General features: G+C 35.1%; 1 long non-coding RNA gene across 1 annotated transcript in view; it reads right to left on the minus strand.

The window, feature by feature from the left end:
• Nucleotides 1-24,317, minus strand: part of LOC131801238 (uncharacterized) — a 135,573-nt gene that overhangs the window by 56,478 nt on the left and 54,778 nt on the right. The window contains exon 2 of the long non-coding RNA XR_009341749.1: nt 1,852-1,912. This is a non-coding gene — a long non-coding RNA (uncharacterized LOC131801238). The remainder of the gene's footprint in view (nt 1-1,851; nt 1,913-24,317) is intronic.

Here is a 24,317-nt window from a genome sequence, read left to right on the forward strand (position 1 = left end):
GCTGGAGGCCAGCAAGCAAAATTATTTTATTATTTAAAGGAAGTGGAGCTGGAGGCCAGCTCATCTCTATAGACAAGCTGGAGGCCAGCTAGTCTCTATAGACGAGCTGGAGGACAGCTAGTCTCTATAGACGAGCTGGAGGACAGCTAGTCTCTATAGACGAGCTGGAGGACAGCTAGTCTCTATAGACGAGCTGGAGGACAGCTAGTCTCTATAGACGAGCTGGAGGACAGCTAGTCTCTATAGACGAGCTGGAGGACAGCTAGTCTCTATAGACGAGCTGGAGAACAGCTAGTCTCTATAGACGAGCTGGAGGACAGCTAGTCTCTATAGACGAGCTGGAGAACAGCTAGTCTCTATAGACGAGCTGGAGAACAGCTAGTCTCTATAGACGAGCTGGAGGACAGCTAGTCTCTATAGACAAGCTGGAGGCCAGCTAGTCTCTATAGACGAGCTGGAGAACAGCTAGTCTCTATAGACGAGCTGGAGGACAGCTAGTCTCTATAGACGAGCTGGAGAACAGCTAGTCTCTATAGACGAGCTGGAGGACAGCTAGTCTCTATAGACGAGCTGGAGAACAGCTAGTCTCTATAGACGAGCTGGAGAACAGCTAGTCTCTATAGACGAGCTGGAGAACAGCTAGTCTCTATAGACGAGCTGGAGAACAGCTAGTCTCTATAGACAAGCTGGAGGCCAGCTAGTCTCTATAGACAAGCTGGAGGCCAGCTAGCAAAATTATTTTATTATTTAAAGGAAGTGGAGCTGGAGGCCAGCTCATCTCTATAGACAAGCTGGAGGCCAGCTAGTCTCTATAGACGAGCTGGAGGACAGCTAGTCTCTATAGACGAGCTGGAGGACAGCTAGTCTCTATAGACGAGCTGGAGGACAGCTAGTCTCTATAGACGAGCTGGAGGACAGCTAGTCTCTATAGACGAGCTGGAGGACAGCTAGTCTCTATAGACGAGCTGGAGAACAGCTAGTCTCTATAGACGAGCTGGAGGACAGCTAGTCTCTATAGACGAGCTGGAGAACAGCTAGTCTCTATAGACGAGCTGGAGAACAGCTAGTCTCTATAGACGAGCTGGAGAACAGCTAGTCTCTATAGACGAGCTGGAGAACAGCTAGTCTCTATAGACGAGCTGGAGGCCAGCAAGCAAAATTATTTTATTATTTAAAGGAAGTGGAGCTGGAGGCCAGCTCGTCTATAGAGACTAGCTGGAGGCCAGCTAGTCTCGAAGAAATCTAAAATTTGATGCTATTTCCGAAATTTTTGCTTTCATTCAATAATTAAAAAAAAAAAAATGTAGAAATTACGGTGTTTGACTTTGTTGCAGTTTTTTTATCTCAGCTCGGTAACAGTGGACCGAGCAAAAATTGGTGGAGTCAAGAGTAAGCTAGTGTAAATTTATTGATATAAAAAATTGAAAATTTAGATAGTTATTTTAACTATAAAATCCTTTGTAAATTCCATTATAAATTAGTTTGCTGATCAGAGGCGATAAAATTGGTTTTGGGCAGAATAAATCTCAAAATTAAAACATTTTTATGTTTTCCACTTCCTTTGAAATAACAAATACAGATGCCAAACAAACTCCATGTTTATAGGCTAATGATGATATTGAATATTGAATTTTTATATAAATAATGTGTGGCTTAAAGCAAAGCTCACACAAAATAATAAGTCTATTATTAATCAAATACCACTAAATAAACAATACCCATGTGTATCTTTTTTGTTTGTCTTTTCAGTGACATAATATCATTTTTCAAAAAAAAATCTATTTTTTCATCAGCATTAACGGTCATTAATAATGCGGAGAATGATATTAATTTTATTTTTTCTTTTCTTACCTGTCAATAGTGTCCTAATAGCGGAGAATGGCTGATGAGGGAAAACGCCGAACACGCACACCTAAAAAAACACAAACACAGACGATACACAATCAGTCATAAATCATTAATAATCATGTCGATAAATTTAATAAATGTTTTCAAAATATTCAGGATAAAACATTTCCTTCATGAAAATGTGTCATTCAATTGCTTTTAAGTAATGAAAAACATGTGGTGTTATGGGAAGGGGGGAAATCGATGGAGGAAATTTTAGAAATCGCAAAGGGTGATCTTATTTTGGAATTTCATATACGATTTTATGCTATGTTTATTTTATGTTTTTTGAAAATAAAAGTTCCAAATATTCTTAACAATACATATGATTTTTAACATCGATATCCTTGAAAAAATATGAAATATTTTTATGAAATATGGAAATTTTTTATGAAATATTAAAAATTTTAAACTTTAATTTTTTTAATAATCTCTTTAAAAAGTATTAAAAAAGACATGCAATTTGAATAAATGTGGGAGAAGTCCTTACAAATCTTTTTTCCCAGGATATCTTGGAATCCTTGAAATCTTTTTTTCCAGGAAGTTCTCGAATACCATAAAACACACGATTTTTTTTATCAGAAGTCCTTTTAGAAATGTTCGATTAATTTTGGATTTTAGGCGTGATGTCTTTGAAAAATTCTTCATAAATGAATTTTTGACAGGATATCCAGTAAAATATTTTTATTTCAATCTAGACTTTTTTAACGGACTAAAATCATTTTTGGCTGTTAAATATTAGAATTATGGTTAATTTTTTGTTACTAAAAATTTGCTTAAAAATCGACGAAGGCCTCATAGTAATATTTTAAATGAATCTACGAACTATGTATAGCAGGGAAATCTTTAAAAATTCATAAAATAAATCCACGTTTCTAAGGACATCCTTGAACAAAAAATTAAAAATACAGGGTGAGATTAAAAAACTGTAACCAACTTCAGACTGCTGTAATTTCTAAGCCACTCGTCCGACAGCTGTTAAAATTATTCCAGTGACAGCTCATTATTTTGTTTACAAACGTACAAATGCATTTTGGTGAGAATTTTTCAGAAAAAAAGTTATTCGTGATGGAATTCAAGCGTGATGGTGTAATTTCTATACCACAATTGGTCGTTGGAGCACTCCAGCATTTAAATGTGAATATATCTTTTGTGTCTCGTACGTCAAGGAAGTGGACGGAAGACAACAGCAACATCAGCAGAAGTGGTTCGAAAAGTAAACCCACGTCGCAGTGGCCGAAAAATGGCTCGTGAGCTGAACATATCGCAATATCCCATTAGGCAAATATTGAAAAATGATCTCGGGGTAAAGCCATTGAAATTCGAAAAAGTGCAAGAACTTACACCTCAACAGAAAGTAAATAGACTCAAAAGAAATAAAGAGTTGCTTCGCTTCGCGAAAGTCGTAAACTGCTGAATTTGGTTTTCTCCGTCTCCGATGAGAAAACAATCGTTGTCCAGCAGTTTGTAAACAAATAAAGTGATCGTGTTTACATAACAAAGAGGCCAGCTGAAAATGTGCACATTCGGTTGGCCACCAGAACTCAAGCGCCGGCCATGGTGATGGTGTGGGCCACCATAACAGCCGAAGGTCGCTGTCCGTTCGTATTAATCGACCGTGGCATCCGAATAAATGCCGAATATTATCGCGAAAATATTCTGGAGGGTGTATTAAAGCCTTGGGCACGCAAACATTTTGGCCGCAGACCTTGGACATTCCAACAGGACTCACCATGCGCCACCCATGAATGGTTACAAAATGAGGTTCCTCGCTTCATTTCCAGCGCACAATGGTCACCAAAATCTCCGGATACCAATCCGTTGGACTATTGTGTTTGGAGTATTTTGGAATGCAAGGTTGGCATTAAAAAATCCCAATGTGTCGCGCTTCGGCGCTAATGGCCAAAATACCACCGAACAACATTCGGGCAGCGTGTGAGGGTTTCTATGGCCGTTTGAAGGCTATAATTCGTGCAAAGGTGACCAATTTGAACAAATCTAAACTTTTTCTAAAATTTGATGCTACTTCCGACATTTTTTGCTTTCACTCAATGAATTAAAAAAAATGTAAAAATTATGGCGTTTGACTTTTTTTGCAGTTTTTTTATCTCACCTTGTATTCTTTAAATCATGAATATTTCTCGGAAATTCCTTTATAACAATTCTTAAAAATTCGCTATTTTCGCCCAGGAGGTACTTTTAAACATATTCTGAAATATCAAAAAAATATCCTTCAACAAATTTCCTCAATCAGGAGTTCTTTAAAAAATTTCTAAAAAAAGGAGGAATTAATCCATTAATCAAGAACTAATCTTAACACCCTAGTTTTTTTGTCAATGTGTTCTTCTTAAAGTTTTTCTTTCTGATCGGAAAGTGTTTAAAACACCTAAATCTAAAAAAATCTCACAATTTTTGATCGGCAGATTTTTAAAAATATTGTTTACAATATTAAAAATTCTTGGTGTGGAGTCCCCTAAAAATTTCCTTTGGGAAATCTATGTTTAATCAGCGAGCATTTCAAAATATCATTACAAAAATGTAAGAGGTTTGTCCAGGAAATGTTTGTCCCAGAATTCATTAAAAAAATTCACGATTTATTCATTTTTTTATTGGAGATCCTCAAAAATATGTTTAAAAATGCACGATTTTATGACGTCCAGGAAGACCTTGAAAAATATTACGATTTTTGCTTAATGTCTTCAGCAAAATTTACTTTTTCCAAGGAGGCCCTAACAAACACATTCCAGAATATTCCTTCTTTTGTACAGGAAGATTTTGAATTTTTCTTAATATAAAGGCCATTAAGCTGGAAATAGTTTTCCTATGCCCTCATATGAGATTCAGTATTTTCCAAAATGTAGGCCCTTGTGGAGCAGTTAACGAAAATGAATTACATTATTTACTGCATTATATCACTTCATGACAATTTTGATTTTTTGTGGTTAGTTCCGAAAAAAAGGACCTGTGGAGGAGGTTCCAGAAGCAATGAACCGATATATTATATCTTGACTCTTGCTCTATTATAATGTGAAAATATTGGGTGCTATTCGGATACATTCTTTAAGAGTCATGGTGGTCGTTATCAGCCAGCCAGATATGCCTTATGTAACCCCCCATAGCCATATAATTAATCTCCACGAATAATCTCTATTGGCATTCCTATATGAGTATTCATTTAAATTTATGAATGTGTACCAAGATTTTACAATTTTCCAACGTTGCGATATTTTATCATAGAATTTCCATTTTCCTTCCTGTTCAATCGAATTTTCAATATCTGATGGAAAAAGTAATGGAACTTACACGCAATGAAAAAAATATTTCAATATTCCACACAAAACAGACACAAACACGCACACATAAATATTTTAAAGTTAGTGAATATTAAAATTCATGGAAATTAAGGAAATTGAAAATGTTTTATTTAGTTGAAAATAATTCCATTGTAATTTAAAACTAGGTCACAAGTCTGGCAAATGGAAGATTGTTTTTTTTTTTTTTTTTTTTTTTTTTTGGTCAAATTATATTGAAAACTTGTGGTTATGAATAGAGACTTCAACTTTAAAAACAAACAAGTTAAAAAGTATCAGTCGGTTTAGCCGACAGATGTATACCCTCAGCCAATTTTCGATTATTTTAATATATTTAGACTTCTGTTGCGATTATTTAAATTGTTAACCTTCTACTGTTGACCCTTTAGGGGCCACTTCATATCGGACCCAAATAAATATTATACAAATATTGCGACGTGTCAGATTTGAACTATATCGACTACTGCCTTCACTTTATATGAAATATTTGATAATTTTCAGAAAATGTTAAAATCTGGGTGATGTACCAGATATAGTCGACCGAAGCATTCCATTTTAATACTTCGTCCAATACAGATAAAAAATATTGGTATGATCAAAATTACAAGAGAATCGAACATTTCTACGCAATTTTTTGCAAAAAAACACAATTTCCATATTCATCTCAGATTTCCGATTGAGAGAAGTATTAAGATATATCAAGTTGTAAAGAATGGCTGACTTATTTCGCATGTTGTGACAAAATTATTGAAATTGGGACCATTTGTGGCTGAGATGAAAAAAACTGCAAACAAATTCAGACTGATGTCATTTTTAAGCCACTCGTCCGACAGCTGTTAAATTTTTTCCAGTGACAGCTCATTATATTGTTTACAAGCGTACAAAAGGATTTTGGTGAGAATTTCCCAGAAAATAGTTATTCGTGATGGAATTCAAGCGTGATAGTGTGATTTCTTTATATTTGGCTGGAGAACCATCTGTGGCTATCGTTAGAGCACTCCAGCATTTAAATGTGAATAAATCTTTTGTGTATCGTACCATCGCTCGTTACCGATTACGTGATACTGGTAGCGTAGCCTGACGTGGACGTCAAGGAAGTGGACGGAAGAAAACAGCAACATCAGCAGTAATGGTTCGAAAACTAAGAAGACTTGATCGAAACCCGCGTCCCAGTGGACGAAAAATAGCTTGTGAGCCGAATATATCGCAATATTCAATTCGGCAAATTTTGAAAAACGAGCTCGGCGTAAAACCATTGAAATTCCAAACAGAGCAAGAACTTACACCGCAACAGAAAAAACTAGACTCGAAAGAGCTAAAGAGTTGCTTCGCTTGGCCGAAAGTGGCGAACTGCCGAGTTTGGTTTTCTCCGTCTCCGATGAGAAAACATTCGTTGTCCAGCAGTTTGTAAACAAACAAAATGATCGAGTTTACTTGCCAAAGAGGTCAGCTGAAAATGTGCACCTTCGGTTGGCCACCAGAACTCAAGCGCTGGCCATGGTGATGGTGTGGGCCGTCATAACAGCCGATGGTTGGTCTCTGCTTGTTTTATTCGACCGTGGAATCAGAAAAAATGCCGAATTTCATTGGCCGTTTGAAGGCGATAATTCATGACCAAGGTAACCAATTCGAACAAATCTAAACTTATTCTAAACTTTGATGCTCTCACTCTATATCTCATATCAAGTGATATTGTCCAAATATGGCACGTTGTAATAATTATGGCAGACATAAATCGGAGAAGAGTTTGACAATATTGGCCAACTCCTTGGGAATCTCCCCCCTAAATGCTCAACATGATCAATAATAAATGCGGAGCCAAAATATGTTTAATCGACAATAGTTGAGGATATTCATCTGTCGGCAAAAATCGGCTGATACTATTTAACCTGTGATTATTACTATTTATACCCTACACCACAAGGTGGTCAGGGTATTATGTCTTTGTGCATTTGTTTGTAAGAGGCAAAAGGAAACGAGACGAGACTATGTGTCTATAGTTTCTTTTGATGATCTGCCTAGAATCACATTCTCAATTGATTTATGCATGTTCGTCCGTCCGTGTGTCCATATATTTTTGTAAACAAAGTACAGGTCGCATTTATTATCCGATTGAGATGAAATTTTGCACAAATCATTTGGTTGGCCCAAGGACGAACTCTATTGAAATTGGAGATAATCGGTCAAAATTTAGATATAGCTCCCATATATATCTTCGTCCGATTTACCTTTTATTGTGCACCACACGTGTAATATCAGCCCGAATAATATGGAATTTTGCACATACAACCAAATTAGGCCTGAAAATAAGTATGCTAAATTTGATCGAAATCGGTTCAGATATAGTTATAGCTCCCATATATATAATTTCGTCCGAGTTGCCTTTTATTGTGCACCAAACGTCTAATATTTGTCTAAATGGGATGGAATTTGGCACTTACGACCGAATTAAGTTTAGAAGCAAGTATGTCAAATTTAGTGAAGATCGGTGCAGATATAGCTATAGCTCCCATTTATATTGTTCATCCGATTTGTTATTTTTGTCCTCCGCAGCCGTAATAACAACGATAACAACGATATTCAGGGAAATATATCAAATACAGCTCAGAAATATCTTTGCCAAATTTTATCGAGATCGGTTTAGATTTGAATATAGCTCCCATATATATATTTATCCGATTTTAAATTAATTGTGCACCAAATGGGCAATACAAGTCCGAATTTAAAAGATACAAATGGTTCGGCATATTTAGTCCTTTAAACTTTAAATTATAATTATAATCATAGCATGTATGATTCAATTCTCCCATAAAAACTTTTAATTGTTATGTGGAGCTCTACTAAATTAGCAAAGTGGTGTAGGGTATCAAAAAGTCGGCCCCGCCCGACTTTAGGACTTTCTTTACTGTTTTTTTTATTATTAGCATTTTTTACAACAAAAATATGAAGACAGGCCCAGCTTTTGGTACGTCCCTTATATAGTGATGCCTCCTGATTTAAATTCTTGAAAGGGTCTTGGCCATATTTTCCAATCGATTTGGTTTATTTAGGTTAAGCAGACTTTTTAATTCCCCTTTGCAAATATAAGGACCCTGTGCTTTATATTTATATTAAACATCATCTGTCGGAAAATTTTCTTTCCATGAGGAAAATATAAATTTTCAGCCAAAATTAATCTATTGTTCGAATTATCTCAAAATTGTATCTCAATTGGACAATAAATGTGAGATATACTTTTTTCACAAAAATACATAAACAGACGGAGACCTTCATAATTCGACTTAATTGAAAGAAAAGCTTGGGTTTTCCCCTCTCATTTTGCATGCTACATGAGCTAAGACATAATACCCTGTATAACATCGTGGTGTGGGGAATAAATATTAGACCAACTGCCCAGAGATTGGCTTCTACGCACATAATTTGCTTTCGCAATACCTTAATTTCATTAAATAATATTTCCAGGCACATTAGGAAACGGAAATTCGTGACATAATGACATTTGGTACATGGCTATACAAAAATAACAATAGTTTCACAAATAGTGGCACACAAAATATGCTCCAAAGTAATACGTGATTTCATATCGGTTAGGCGCCATACATCTGTTATCCGAACGAGACAATGTCGAATAGTTTCGATTCAATCATAACACAGATTGATTAATTGACATTCTCTCCAAGCGGAAGTAAACATAACACAAAGGATAAAAAAATCTCCGTGTGTGTGTGTACAGGGTGAGATACAAAAAAACTGCAACAAAGTCAAACGCCATAATTTTGACATTTTTTTTTTAACTTTTATTGAATGAAAGCAAAAAATGTCGGAAATAGCATTAAATTTTAGAATAAGTTTAGATTTGTTCGAATTGGTCAACTTTGGCACGAATTATGGCCTCCAAACGGCCAATGAAACCGTCACAAACTGCCCGAATGTTGCTCTGCGGTATTTTGGCCCATTCCCGGCCCGGCTAAGAGCTTGCTTGAGTTGATCGGCACTTTGGTATTTTTTGATGCCAACCTTGCTTTCCGAAATACTGCAGACACAATAGTCCAGCGGATTGGTATCCGGAGATTTTGGTGCACATTGTGCTATGGAAATGAAGCGAGGAACCTTATTTTGTAACCATTTTTGGGTGGCGCGAGCTTAGTGCGATGGTGCTGAGTCCTGTTGGAATGTCCAAGGGCTTTAATACACCCTCCAGAATATTTTCGCGATAATATTCGGCATTTATTCTGATGCCACGGTCGATAATTACGAGTGGAGAATGGCCACGAGCTGTAATGGCGGCCAACACCATCACCATGGCAGGCGCTTGAGTTCTGGCGGCCAACCGAAGGTGCACATTTTCAGCTGATCTCTTGGACAAGTAAACACGATCATTTTGTTCGTTTACAAACTCCTGCGGGACAACGAATGTTTTCTCATCGGAGACGGAGAAAACCAAATTCGGCACTTCACCACTTTCGGCCTCGGCCAAGCGAAGCAACTCTTTAGCTCTTTTGAGTCTACGATCTTTCTGTTGCGGTGTAAGTTCTTGCACTTTTTGGAATTTCAATGGCTTTATTCCCAGCTCATTTTTCAATATTTGCGGAATGGAATATTGCGATATGTTTAGCTCACGAGCCGTTTTTCGGCCACTGCGACACGTGTTTCGATCAAGTCGCTTCTTTACTTTTCGAATCATTTCTGCTGATGTTGCTGTTTTCTTCCGTCCACTTCCTTGAAGTCGGGCCAGTAATACGTAATCGGTAACGGGCGATGGTACGAGACACAAAAGATTTATTCACATTTCAATGCTGGAGCCATGCTCTAACGATAGCCACTTGTGGTTTTCCAGCCGAATATAAAGAAATCACACTATCACGCTTGAATTCCATCACGAATAACTTTTTTTCTGGAAAATTCTCACCAAAATGCTTTTGTACACTTCTAAACAATGTAATGAGCTGCCACTGGAATAATTTTAACAGCTGTCGGACGAGTGGCTTAGAAATGACAGCAGTCTGAAGTTGGTTGCAGTTTTTTCATCTCACCCTGTAATTGCAAAATTTTGTCAATATGATGGACAGCAGTTGTCATCATCAGCATCGGCACCATAGAATTCTGGGTTCACACAGAATTCCTGGAACTGTTTTCTTGCTTTTTGGCCATTTGATTTCCAAGAAACTGCCACCAATAAAGAAATATCAAAGGATTTATTTTTCCAGCTGCTGACGTAACATAAAACCTTTTTTTTCTTGTCACACACACACAAACAAACACACGAAACACACAAAAAGAGGCACACAGAAATTAATTGGATTGTTTTCGGCGACCGGCATTGCAAATGTGCGTGTGATAGACACCACATCGGATAATATGTGTAGGCGACAAAATTTGATGAAGTGAAATGTGACCGAAGTTCAAAGGAAATTTTTATGGAAAGCAAGAAAAGTTCAAAATGTGTTGTTAGGATTAATATTTTTTGAAACTTGCGAATTTTATGGGCTTGAAATAAATGAGGGTTTCAGATAAAGAGCATTTGGTCACACAGAGCGTATAAGTAGTGAGGTCATTAACCTCACAAAGGAGATGTGGAAATGAGATGTTCAACATGTCTGAGCTTACCCACGGAGACTAGTTGGTTTCATACGTCGGTATGTTGGATATCACTGCAGATTGTGGCATATTATTTCAACCTCAAAGAGGTTTGTTACTGTAAGTCTAAAACAACACTCGTCAATAAACCGGCAATTGACTACTACTCGAAGTTCAAGATTCCACGAAATTCATGCAGTTTAGGTATATAGTGTCTTCGGCAGTATTGCTGATATAATTACGAGGAATATTTTTTAACCCTCGAGCGAGACAACAAAGGAGTCTAAATTTTAGCTAAATGTAAGGAATTCATATATATTAGAAGAAACATTTTAGGGTTAAAGCTGTACATTTTGTGAGTTTGAGGAAATATTTATATCAAATCATCACTTTAAAAAAACGACGTCAAAAACAAAAATATTCTACATCAAATTCTACTACAGGTCAATAAAGAAAAAAAATATCTATTTCCGTTGTATGCCAAGTAATTGTTACATCAATATTCCGAAAAAAAAAACAAGTTAACAAGTAAATAAGCAGGTAAGTTCCGCGCCGGGTCGAACTTTTAATACCCTCCATTATTTCAAAGGAAATTGAAAAATTTCGAAATTGAAAAATGAAAACCGTCATATGGCGACTATACGAAGACGAGATTGTTTGTCATAGCCTGTAGTACCCATTACGAACTTCAAATACGAAATTTGTTACAATTACGGTGAATAAAGTCGCAAAAATCATGAAAATACGGAGTATCGGGGGGTACTGTCATATGCAGGGAAGATGTGTACCTGCATATATTTTTTTTTGCCATAAGTTGTTGTACCCTTTAAGATCTTTCAATACGCAATTTGAAACGATTTCGGTGAGTAATGTTGCTTAAGTCGTCAAAATACCGACTATCGGCAGGTACCGCTATATGGGGGCTATACGAAGATGCATATAAAAATTGTTGTCATAAGCTGTAGTATCCTTTACGAACTTCAAATACGAAATTCGAAATAATTCCGGTAAATAATGTCGCTAAAATCATGGAAATACCGAATATCGGGAGATACCGTTATATGGGGGCTATACGAAGATCTGAACCTGCATACAAAAAAATGTTTGCCATAGGCTATAGTACCCATTGATATCTTCCAGTACGAAATTGGAAACGATGCCGAAGAATAATGTTGCTGAAATCATCAAAATACCGAATATCGGTATTAAGGTACCGTTATATGGGGGCTATACGAAGACTTGGACCTGCACACAAAAAATTTTGTCATAGGCTGTGGTAGTTTGAAATATGAAGAGAGTTGGATGCTTATTTTTTTGAGTTTTTTTTTTCAAAATCGCTAACACCATATGAAGAGGTACCAGAAGAAATGGTCCGATATCTACCATCTTTGTATCATATTTTGTGTTGATGGAAATATTGAGATGTGTGTGTGAGTTTGAATGGCATCTGATGTTGAATTTGAGTTTTATGAGCTTCAAGAATATTCAAAATTTTGACCATTTATGGGGGAGGTGCCAGAAGCTGTGAACCAATGTATCCCATCTTCACAGGAGATCTTATATTAGCAGAAATAATGAGATGAGTGAATTATGAAGAGAACCGGATGCTGATTTCGGATTTTATGCTCGTTTTGGTTATTCAAAACTTGGATCCGTTGTAAGGGAAGTACCAGAATGAATGGACCGTTTTGTCTCATCTTTACACCAGACCTTGGGTTAATAAAAATATTGTGATTTGTGTAATTTGAAAAGAACCGGATGCTTTTTTCGGATTTTATGATCGTTTTTGTTATTCAAAACTTTAACGCCTGTGAGGGAGGAAATGGCCCGATCTCTATTATATTCACAACAGACCCTGAGTCGATAGAAATATTGAGATGTACCAAGTCTGAATGGAATCGGATTTTAATTTCTCGTTCTATGATTTTCATGTATATTCAAAATTTTGACCCTTTGTGGGGGAGGTACCAGAAGGAGTGGACCAATATATATCCAATGCGAACTCGATCTAAGTTTGATAATATTACGATGTACCTAGTTTGGACTAAATCGGATACTCCCTTTGAGGGTGGCGCACCAGCCAGACAGACGGACGGACGGACTTCGCTAGATCGACTCGAAAAGTCCTGAAACGGATTTGGTCCAAAAAGACTTAGGGTCTAAAACTGTTATTTCGATGAGGCACGTTTTGGCTGTATCAAATGATATATACCCTCTCTAGCTATATGACTGAGGGTATAATAAGTTTAGAAAGTAGGGTTTATATAAGCAGGTGTATGTAATAAGTGATCCATATGCCAAATTTCAGATATCAAGCAGTATCCGTTCACGCAAAACCAATTCTAATACAGTTGCTAGTCTCTGTATAAATGTATAATGTGAATAGGGGTTATTATCGTTTCACTTTGCCTAATGCCCCTTCCACGGAGCACGAAGTATTCTAATGCCCGTCCCATGGAGAATCTACATTTTTATACCCTACACCACAAGGTGGTCAGGGTATTATGTCTTTGTGCATTTGTTTGTAACAGGCAGAAGGAAACGAGATAGACCCATAGTTCCTTTTGATGATCTGCATAGAATCACATTCTGAGTCGATTTATGCATGTCCGTCCGTCCGTCTGTCCGTCTGTCCATGTATTTTTGTAAACAAAGTACAGGTCGCATTTGTTGCCCGATCCAGATGAAATTTTGCAAAGATCTTTTTTTTGGCCCAAGGACGAACCCTATTGAAATTGGAGATAATCGATCAAAATTTAGATATAGCTCCCATATATATCTTCGTCCGATTTGCCTTTTATTGTGCACCAAACGTGTAATATCAGCCCGAATTGTATGGAATTTTGGATATATAAACAAATTAGGTCTGAAAATATGTATGCCAAATTTGAACGAAATCGGTTCAGATATAGCTATAGCTCCCATATATATTGTTCATCCGATTTGTTATTTTTGTCCACCGCCGCCGTAATATGCACTATGCAACAACAATATTTGGGGAAATATATCAAATACAGCTCAGAAATACATTTGATAAATTTTATCGAGATCGGTTCAGATTTGGATATAGCTCCCATATATAACTTCGTCCGATTTATCTTTTATTGTGCTCCAAACGTCTAATATTTGTCCAAATGGGATGGAATTTGGCACTTACGACCGAATTGTGTCTAGAAGCTAATATGTCAAATTTGGTGAAGATCGGTTCAGATATAGCTATAGCTCCATACATATTGTTCATCCGATTTGTTATATTTGTTACCCACAACCGTAATATGCACTCCGTAACAACGATATTCAGATAAATATATCAAATACAGCTCAGAAATATCTTTGCCCAATTTTATCGAGATCGGTTCAGATTTGAATATAGCTCCCATATATATCTTTATCCGATTTCAAATTAATTGTGCACCAAATGGGCAATATAATTCCGAATTTAAAAGATACAAATGCTTCGGCATATTTAGTCCTTTGAACTTTAAATTATAATTATAGTCATAGCGTGTATGATTGAATTCTCCCATAAAAACTTTTAATTGTTATGTGGAGCTTTACTTAATTAGCAAAGTGGTGTAGGGTATCATAAAGTCGGCCCCGCCCGACTTTAAGACTTTCTTTACTGGTTGAATAATAAAACCCTCCTAAAATGCTAAATAATTCACCGAAGTTTCCTTTTACTTGGCATAATTCTACACTTTTCAGTAAAACTAGGTCTGGTGTGAATATCTGACTTATTCTTCCTGTACCTTTCCTAAAAATTTTCAACATGGGGTGTGTTGACATTTAAATAAATGTTTTAGAACCTATTTCCAAAAAAAAAAACACAGCTAATTTTTTTGCCTCGAGCCGATGCTGGAAAAGTGGAATTTACAGATTTTAGCTTTAAGAGTATAGAACTTAGGCCCACGAAGTTTTTTAGACTTTTAATGCGAATTTTCAAAAATACCACCTTTTCTATGAGTCTCTCATCAATACTGGCCTTAATGCGATATTTGAAGATTCCAGCTCTTAAATTATAGAACTTTAATTCAAATATACAAATTACCGTACTTTTTAAGTAGGAATATACAAAAATGACACAATCTCTGTTGCTCTATAAGATTTGAGATCTACATTCCAAATAAGACCCATTAGTAAAGGATTTTAGTTTTAATACTTTTTTGCATCTTTTCGTAAAAATTCCCCAAAAATACGGTCTTATTGCCCACGTACCCACCAATACCGACATATTTTAAGATTCTAGGTCTAGCCGATTCTTTTGGGCATTGAAGTTACCCATTTTGTACAGTTGCATATGTGTAAATTTATGTCAATAAAATATAACTTTTTTTTTGAGATATTTATACTAAATCCTTCTTTTTTGTATCAATAACATATCAATTCATTTAATTTCCTACCATTTGTCCATACAAAAGGAGAAGCACAAATCAAACGTTAAATTATTTAGCATAACATGAATTTTTCAAGCTAAGGCTTTTTTGTTTGGTGGACCTTCATTAACACGAAAATATAAATGCCATAGAAGCGTGTCCCTGACACTTTTGCGTTTTTCGGCAGGACATTATTGCTTGGTAGTCTGGTTTTTATTGGAGCATTGTAGATAAATCCAAGGCAAAAAAACCCTCATCACATTTATGAATTGTTTTTTTTTTTTTGCAGATTTTCTTTTCGTTTTGCTTATTAATCAGAGCGTAAATTTGTGACACTGGTGAAAATGCTAAATGATTTTATTTTTAAGTGCTAAGCCTACTTTCATACCCAGCAAAATGTTTGATGAGAAGCTGAACGTTGCATCCTAAATGAAAATGTATTCGAATTAAGGCTCTGCTCAAGGCAAGTTCGTCAGTAGATTTCAGGGATAGTTTTTGTCGTCATTTATTTTCAATAGTACCCCCTTTGTGGGGGAGATACTAGAAGGGGTAGGTCGATATCTATCATCTTCATACCATAGCTTGTGTTAGTAGAAAAAAACTTTAAAAAATCCACGTTTGGATTTTTTTTCCAAAAAAAACCCGTTTGAAAAAAAGCTTTGAAAAAATTCACGTTTGAAAAAAAATCCATTAAAAACAGTCATGGTTTGATAAAAAATTATTTTAAAAATTGAATCATTAGAAAAAACTTTTAAAGCGTTTGAAAAAAAAATCTTGAAAAAATCTATTAAAAATCTCAAAAAAAAAAAAACAAATTTTGAGAAAAATAATCTTCAAAAAATTAAAACAAGAAAAATAATCTTCAAAAAAATCCATGTTTGCAAAAAAATCTTCGATAAAAATTTCTTTAAAAATCAGTATCTGGACATATTGAAAAAAATCTTTAAAAAAAATCCAAGTTTGAAAACAAATCATAAAATAATACTTTGAAAAAATAAATCTTTAAAAAAAATCCACGGTTGAAAAAGAGAATAGCAAAACATGTTTATGGGCCTTTCAAAATCTTTTTTAAATTCACCTTAGAAAACATCTTTAAAAACATCAAAATATATGTTTAAAAAAATATATTTAAAAAAATCCAAGTTTTAAAATAATTCTTTAAAAACAATCCACGTTTGAAAAAAAATTATTTAAAAAATAGAAGTTTGAAAAAAATTTTAAAAATTCCCATTTGGTGGGTACTTTTCAACTTTCAAAAAATTTCATTAAAAAATCCACGTTTAAAAAGAAATAATTAAAATATGCACGTTTATGGGTCAATTAAAAAAATTGTTTTAAATATCCAAGTTTCCAAAAAATACCTTAAAAAATCCACGTTTATGGGTCCTTTAAAAAAATTTCTTTAATCAGAGTCTATCTTAAATTTTTTTTTTTTTAAAGACAAATATGTAAAAGAAGGTTAATTCGAAATTTACAAAATCCATGTTTATGGGTCCTTTGAAAAAAATTCTTTAATCAGAGTCTATCTTAAAAAAAAAAAAATATTTTTAAAAAGACAAATATAAAATAAAGATTAATTCGAAATTTACAAAAAAACGTTCATGGGTCCTTTTAAAAAAAAAGTTCTTAAAAAAATCCACGTTTGATTTTTTTTAAGTTCAAATTTGAAAAAAAAAATATTTTAAAAAATCCGCGTTTATGGCTTCTATAGAAAAAAAAATCTTTAAAAATTCAAGTTTAAAGGAAATGTCTATAAAAAATCCAAGTTTGAAGCAAATTTCTTTAAAAAATCCAAGTTTGAAAACAAATGAAAATAATTCAACGCTTGAAAAAAAATAAAAATCCACATTTGAAAACAAAATATTTTTACAAAAACGTGGTAGAATTAAGAAGGTAAAGTCATGCAATCATTGCATTAATGCATTACAGAAAATGCAAAGATGGGAATGCTAATTTGAAATAACTATACCTTCTTAATTTTACCATGTTTAAGAAATTCACGTTTGAAAAAAGTTTGTTTTTTTAATCCACGTTTATGGGTCCTTTAAACAATCCTTGAAAAAAAATATTCTTAAAAAAAAAGAAAAAAAATCCACGTTTGAAAAAAATCTTTAAAAATCCAAATTTGAAAACAAAATCTTTGAAAAACATTCTTTAAGACATTTGACATTTTAGTTTAACAATCTTTGAAAATATTCTTAATAAAACAACAAGTTTATGGCTCCCTTTAAAGAGACATTCTAAAAATATCCGCACATATTGAACGAGGATTTTTTGAGATGTCAGGAGACAGTCATTTATAGACGGACAAATGGGAATCATTACAGACGACTCTGTATGATATTTGCAAAGAATCGGATGCATAATTCGAATTTTTAGGGCGTTTTGTTTTTAAAAAATGTGATCCCTTAGTGGGGCGGAGGTTCCAAAAAGCGTGGATATCTCATCATCACGCCAGATCCTGTGTTAATAGAAATATAGGGACATGTGAAATTTGAAGAGTGTCGGACTCTTTTTTCAAAATTTATAAAAGTTATAATTATTTTAAATTTTGACTCTTTGTGGGGAAGGTACCAGAAGGAGTCCACTAATATATCTCATCTTCACGTCAGATCTTGTGCTGATAGAAATATTGGAATGTGTGAAATTTGAAAAGAATCCTATTTTTATTTCCCATTTTATGAGAGATTCAAATTTTTGAACCTTCGCTTGGGAGGTACCGGAAGGAGTCGTCCGACATATTCGATCTTGACACCAGTTCTTATGTTGGTAGAAGTATTGGAATGTCTGAAATTAGAAAATAGTCAGAAGCTCATTTCGCGTTGTATGAGCTTCGTGGTTATTTAAAATGTTGAAACCAGAAGGCGTGAATTGATACCTACCATCTTCATGTCAGATCTTATACTAGTAGAAAATTTATGAAGATAATCGAATGCTAATTTCGCATTTTATAGGCGTTTTGTTATTCAAAATTTTGATCCCTTTGTGGGGAAGGTACCAGAAGGAGTCGAATGATATACCTCATCTCCACATCCGATCTTGTGCTGATAGAAATATTGGAATGTGTAAAATTTCTCATTTTATGAGAGATTCAAATTTTTGACCCTTCACGTGGAAGGTACCAGAAGGTGTCGTCCGACATATTCGATCTTCACACCAGTTCTTATGTTGATAGAAATATTGGGATGAGCCAAGTTGGAAAACAATCAGACGCTCATTTCGGATTTTATGAGCTTCATGTTTATTTAAAATGTTGACAATTTAATGAGGGAGGTACCAGAAGGAGTGGATTAGTATCCACCATCGTCGCACCAGATCTTATGCTAGTAGAAATATTAAGATGTTTGAAACTTAAAGAGAATTTTGCATTTTATTGTTATTCAAAATGTTAACCTCTTTGTGGGGGAGGTACCGGCAGGAGTGTACTGATATATCTCATCTTCACGAGATCTTGTGCTGATAAAAATATTGAAATGTATGAAATTTGAAGAAAATCGGATTCTTATTTCGCATTTTATGATAGTTACGAATATTTACAACTTTGACCCTTCGTGTGGGTGGGTACATGATGGAGTGTGTCGATATTATTCATTTTCGCACCTGACATTGCACTGACAAAAATATTGGGATTTTCGAAGTTTGGAAAAATATCGATGATCCTTTCTTGTTTTATACGGAAAATTATTTCTTGTGGAAATTGTAACTTTGGGTGGGGTGGTACCAGAAGTAGTAGACGGATATTATCCATCTACTAAGTTGATAGAAGTTTGACAACAATATGATGATGTACCAAGTTTAGATCTAATCGGATACTCTCTTCGAGTCTTATGGTTCTCACCAGCCAGATAGACAGGCAGACGGACGATGGACACCCCTAGTTGAACTCCAAATGTCCAAAAACAGATTTGACCCAAATAAACCTAGGATCTTAAACCGGTTTTTTTGATGAGGCACGTTTTGGCCGTATAAAATTACATATACCCCCTGTGGCCATATGGCTGAGGGTATAAAAGGTCAAATGTCGGGCGGTGCTGACTATATGATACCCTACACTATCCATCCTTTTCGGGTGATATTACACTTTTGGTGCACACTAATCGTGAAATCGGAAGAAAATACATATGAAGCTACATACAAATCTGAATCGATCTTGATAACATTTGGCAGAGGTAATTCTGAGCTCTATGTAATGTCTGGTACCAAATATCATTGTTTTGGAGGGAATATTACGAACGTGAGCTACTTAAAAACCTAATCTGATGAAACATTTATATGCGAGGCATAGCTATATCTGTACCGATTTTAACCAATTTTGACGCACTTACCTCTAGACTGAAATAAATTTGAATTTAATTTGAATTTATTCGAGATGTGTGACAAATTGAGATGGAAGGCTAACATTTAAATTCGTAAATGGGACATGTCGGTCCACGTAAGGGCATCATACCTCTCAATATTCGATATTTTGATGATTTTAGTGGCATCATTCACCCGAATTGTTTCAAGTTTCGTATTCAAAGTTCGTAACGATTTGTACAGCCAGCCTATGCCTAAAAATGTCGTATGCAGTTCCACGTCTTCGAATGGAGTATCCGATTTCGTCCAAACTTAGTACTTCGTAATATTATTGTCAAACTTAGATCGAGTTCGGAGATGGGCAATATCGGCCCACTCCTTATGATAAAATGTTAAAATTTTCAAAGACAATAATTTTCGGCACTGAAAGAGAAATGATAATCCGATTTTGCTCCAACTTTGCAAATCCTAATATTTGCATCAGGTCATGAGCGAAAATAAACAATACCGGTCCACTCCATCAAGTACCTCCCCCAGAGATGGTCAACATTTTGAATAATTGTCGATTATCGCATGAAAATATTTCTATAAACCTAAGCTCTGGTGTGAAAAGGAAATATATCGGCACACTTCTTCTGGTACCTCCCCTACAAAGGGTCACAATTTTGAATATTCATAACCTCATAAAACACGAAATTAACATCCGATTCTATTCAGACTTGGCACGTCTCAATATTTTCATCAACACGAGATCTGTTACAAAGATGGTAGAGATTCGATCATTCCTTCTAGTACCTCCCCCAAAAAGGTCAAAGTCTCGAATAACCAAACCTATCATAAAATCCTATATAAGCATCCGGTTCTCTTCACATTACACACATCTCAATACATATTAACCCAATAATTATCAACCCAAGGTGTGGTGTGAAGACGGGATATATCGGTCCCCTTGTTCTGGGACCTCCCCCAAAAAGGGTCAAAATTTTGAATATCTATGAAGCTCATAAAACGCGAAATTAACATCTGATTCCTGTTGTAAAGATGATAGAGATCGGATGATTTCTTCTGGTACCATCCCCACATAGAGTTCAAGATTTTAAAAAACAAAACACTAAAAGAAAGTGGAATAAGCATCCAAATCTCTTCAAATGTTATACATCCAAATATTTTTACCAACACAAGATCTGTTGTGACGATCTTCTTCTTTACCTCAGTATGGTGTAGGGCATAAGAATTGAACAGGCAAAGTTCCTTTCAAGAATTTTCATTTTATTTCACTGGGCATGCTTCCTGGTCTTATGCCAAATTAATTTCTATAATTAATGATCTTATCCGCTGACGGAACTACAAAAGTAGTCATTAAAAATAAATTAGATAAAATTAGGGGAATTTTTGCTTTATTTGCCAAAATTTTCTTTAACGGCAATTGAAATGGACACCTCTGCAATAAAAAAAAAAAACAAAAAAGGGAAAAAGTCACATTTAATTTTTGTTTGTCGTTTTTTGTTTTTAGAAATTCATACTAACATGGGTTGAAAATATTAATGCCTGTCATAACCCTTAGGAAAAGGACCAACCAAAGAAAGTAAGTTGTTCAGCTTGCCTTTTTGTATTCTCAATATATGACTTGCCTGGCTGTTCATTTCGATATGGGCAAGAAAAACAAAAGGAAAAAAACAAAAAGACTGTAAAGAGAAAAGTGTCAAATCAGCAAAATCTGTAATCCAAGTGGATTGTTGGATGTGTGTACTGCCATAAGATGCATAGGATATCGACAGCGCAAAATGTTTAGATTAAAAGTTATTGGTTTGAAAAAAAAAAATATTTATTATTTTGAAAAAAAAATTTTTCTTATTTACTCAGTTTTGAAACTAACACCGATGGCAAATGTTTATTTCTATACCTGCAATTACGTCTGATTTTCTTTATGTAAGAATTTCGATATGTATGAAAATTTCATGACAGGATATGTATAAATGATGCTACATGTGGCGACATTGTGGTATGACAGATTCAATTGAAAAACTTATCAAGTTAAAAGGAAAACTAAATGATAAGAAAAAGATCATCATTCAGTTTTAAATTTAATTTAAATAAATTGTACATAGAACAGGATAAGAACCTTACTACCAGGAATGAGGGCATTTATTTTGAAAAAATTGGAAACAAGTAAAAAATCACATACATTCGGCCATGCCGAACTTTTAATACCCTTCACCATTTTAAAGGAAAAAAATCCGCAGAAAAATGTCTTTTAAATGATAACCCTTATAGAGGGGCTATACGAAGACGTGTTGCTTGATAGTAATTTTTTGTCATAGGCTGTAGTACCCATTACGAACTACCGCTAAAATCATCTAAACGAAGGCAAGGAACTGCATACGCGATTTTTTTTTGTTATAGGTTGTAGTACACAGTACGAACATTGAATACAAAATTTGAAACAATTCCGGTTAAAAATTTCGCTAAAATCATAAAAACACCAAATATTGGAAAATTAACGTTATATGGGGGCTATACGATGTTGTGGACCTGCACAGACAATTTTCTCTCACAGGCTGTAGTATCAATTACGAACACCAAAATCCAAATTTGAAACAATGCCGGTGAATAATGTCGCTAAAATCATGAAAATACCGAATATCGGCAGGTACCGCTATATGGGGGCTATACGATTACGTGGACCTGTCTTAAGCTGTAGTATACGAACTTCAAATACCAAATTTGAAACAATTCCGGTGGATAATCTACAGTGGAGGATTGGAGGATCTGCATACGATTTTTTGTTATAGGTTGTTGTACCCTGTACGAATTTTGAATATAACATTTCAAACAATTCTGGTAAACAATGTCGTTAAATTCATCCAAATACCGAATATTGAGAGGTAATGTTATATGGTGGTTAGGAGGAAGACGTGGACCTACACAAGCACTTTTTTGTCATACTTTGTAGCACCCATTACGAACTTCAAATACGAGGTTTGAAAGATTTCCAGTTAATAATTTCGGCAAAATCATCAAAACACCGAATATCGGGAGGTATCATTATATGAGGGCTATACGAAGACGTGGAAATGCGTACACGATTTCTTGTCACAGACTGTAGTACCTATTAGGAACTTCAACTACGAAATTTGAAATGATTCCGGTTAATAATTTCGCTAAAATCATCAAAACATCGAATATTGGGAGCTACCGTTATATGGAGGCTATATTAAAACGTAGACGTACATGGCCCATTTACACATGTGTGCATATTGCAGCCTTCTATCTCAATTTTTTCGAAAGATATCATGATTATAACAGACAGACACACAGGGAGACGGACATCGCTAAATCGACTTAAAATTTTAAGCTGATCAAGAATATATATACTTTGTTGGGTCTGACATGAGTATTTCGAGGAGTTACAAACGGAATGACAAAGTTAATGTACCTTCCATAGTACAGTGGAGGGTATAAAAAGTACTAAATTTTTCAATTTTTTATTAACAAAAATTGATGTCATTTTTTATACCCTCAGACATATGGCTAGAGAGGGTATTTTTCATTTGATACGGCGAAACGTGCCTTATCGAAATAACGATTTTCGACCCTAGGTCTCTTTTGACCAAATCCGTTTCCGTACATTTGGAGTCGACATAGCGGTGTCCGTTCGTCCGTGGTGCACACGACAACCCTCGAAGGGTAACCAATTGTGTGCGAACTTGCTACATCGTAATATTATTATCAAACTTAGATCGAGTACGAAGATGGGCAAAATCGGTCCATTCCTTTTGGTACCACCCCCACAAAGTGTCGACATTTTGAAAATAATATTTTACTGCACAGAAAGAGAAAGGATAACCCGATTTTGCTTCAACTTTGCAAATCCTAATATTTTCATCAGTTCTAGGTCAGTTGCGAAAATGAACAATACCGGTCCACTCCATCGAGTTTCTCCTTCACAAAAGGTCAACATTTGGAATAATTATAATTCTTATAAAATGTGACGTAAGAGTCCGATTGTCTTCACATTGCACACATCCCAATACTTTTATCTACCCAAGGTCTGGTGTGAAGATGGAATATATAGCTCCATTCCTTCTGGTACCTCCCCCACAAAGAATCAAAGTTTCCAATAACTAAAACGATCATAAAATACGAAATAATCATCCGGTTCCCTTCATATCAACATAAGATCTGGTGTTAAGATGGAATTAATCGGTCCACTCCTTCTGGTACCTCCCCAAAAAAGGTCAAAATTTTAAATATCCATGAAGGTCATAAAACGCGAAATAAGTATCAGGTTCTCTTTATATTTCACACATCCCATTATTTCTACTAACACAAGATCTGTTGTGAAGATGGGATATATGGGTCCACTCCTTATGGTACATCACCCATGAAGCTCATAAAACGCAAAATTAACATCTGATTCCATTCAGACATATAAATATTTTTCATTAACACAAGATCTGTAATAAAGATGGTAGAAATCGGACCATTTTTCTGGTACCTCCCCACAAAGGGTCAAACTGTTTTGCAAATACAAAATCTGTTATGAAGATGAGAGGTATCTGCCAACCAGTTCTGGTACTTAAACCACAAAGGGTCGAAATTTCCAATACTTATATCTGTCATAATTGCAAATTGCATATACAGGGTGAGATGAAAAAGCTGCAACCAACTTCAGACTGCTGTCATTTCTAAGCCACTCCAGTCCAGTAGCTGTTAAAATTATTCCAGTGACAGCTCATTATCATCCCAGAAAAAAAGTTGTTCGTGATGTAATTCAAGCGTGATAGTGTGATTTCTTTATATTTGACTGGAAAACCTAGAGCACTCCAGCGATTAAATGTGAATAAATCTTTTGTGTCTCGTACCATCGCTC

This window comes from Musca domestica, unplaced genomic scaffold (genome assembly GCF_030504385.1).
Source record: "Musca domestica strain aabys unplaced genomic scaffold, Musca_domestica.polishedcontigs.V.1.1 15, whole genome shotgun sequence".
Taxonomy (NCBI): Eukaryota; Metazoa; Arthropoda; class Insecta; order Diptera; family Muscidae; genus Musca; species Musca domestica.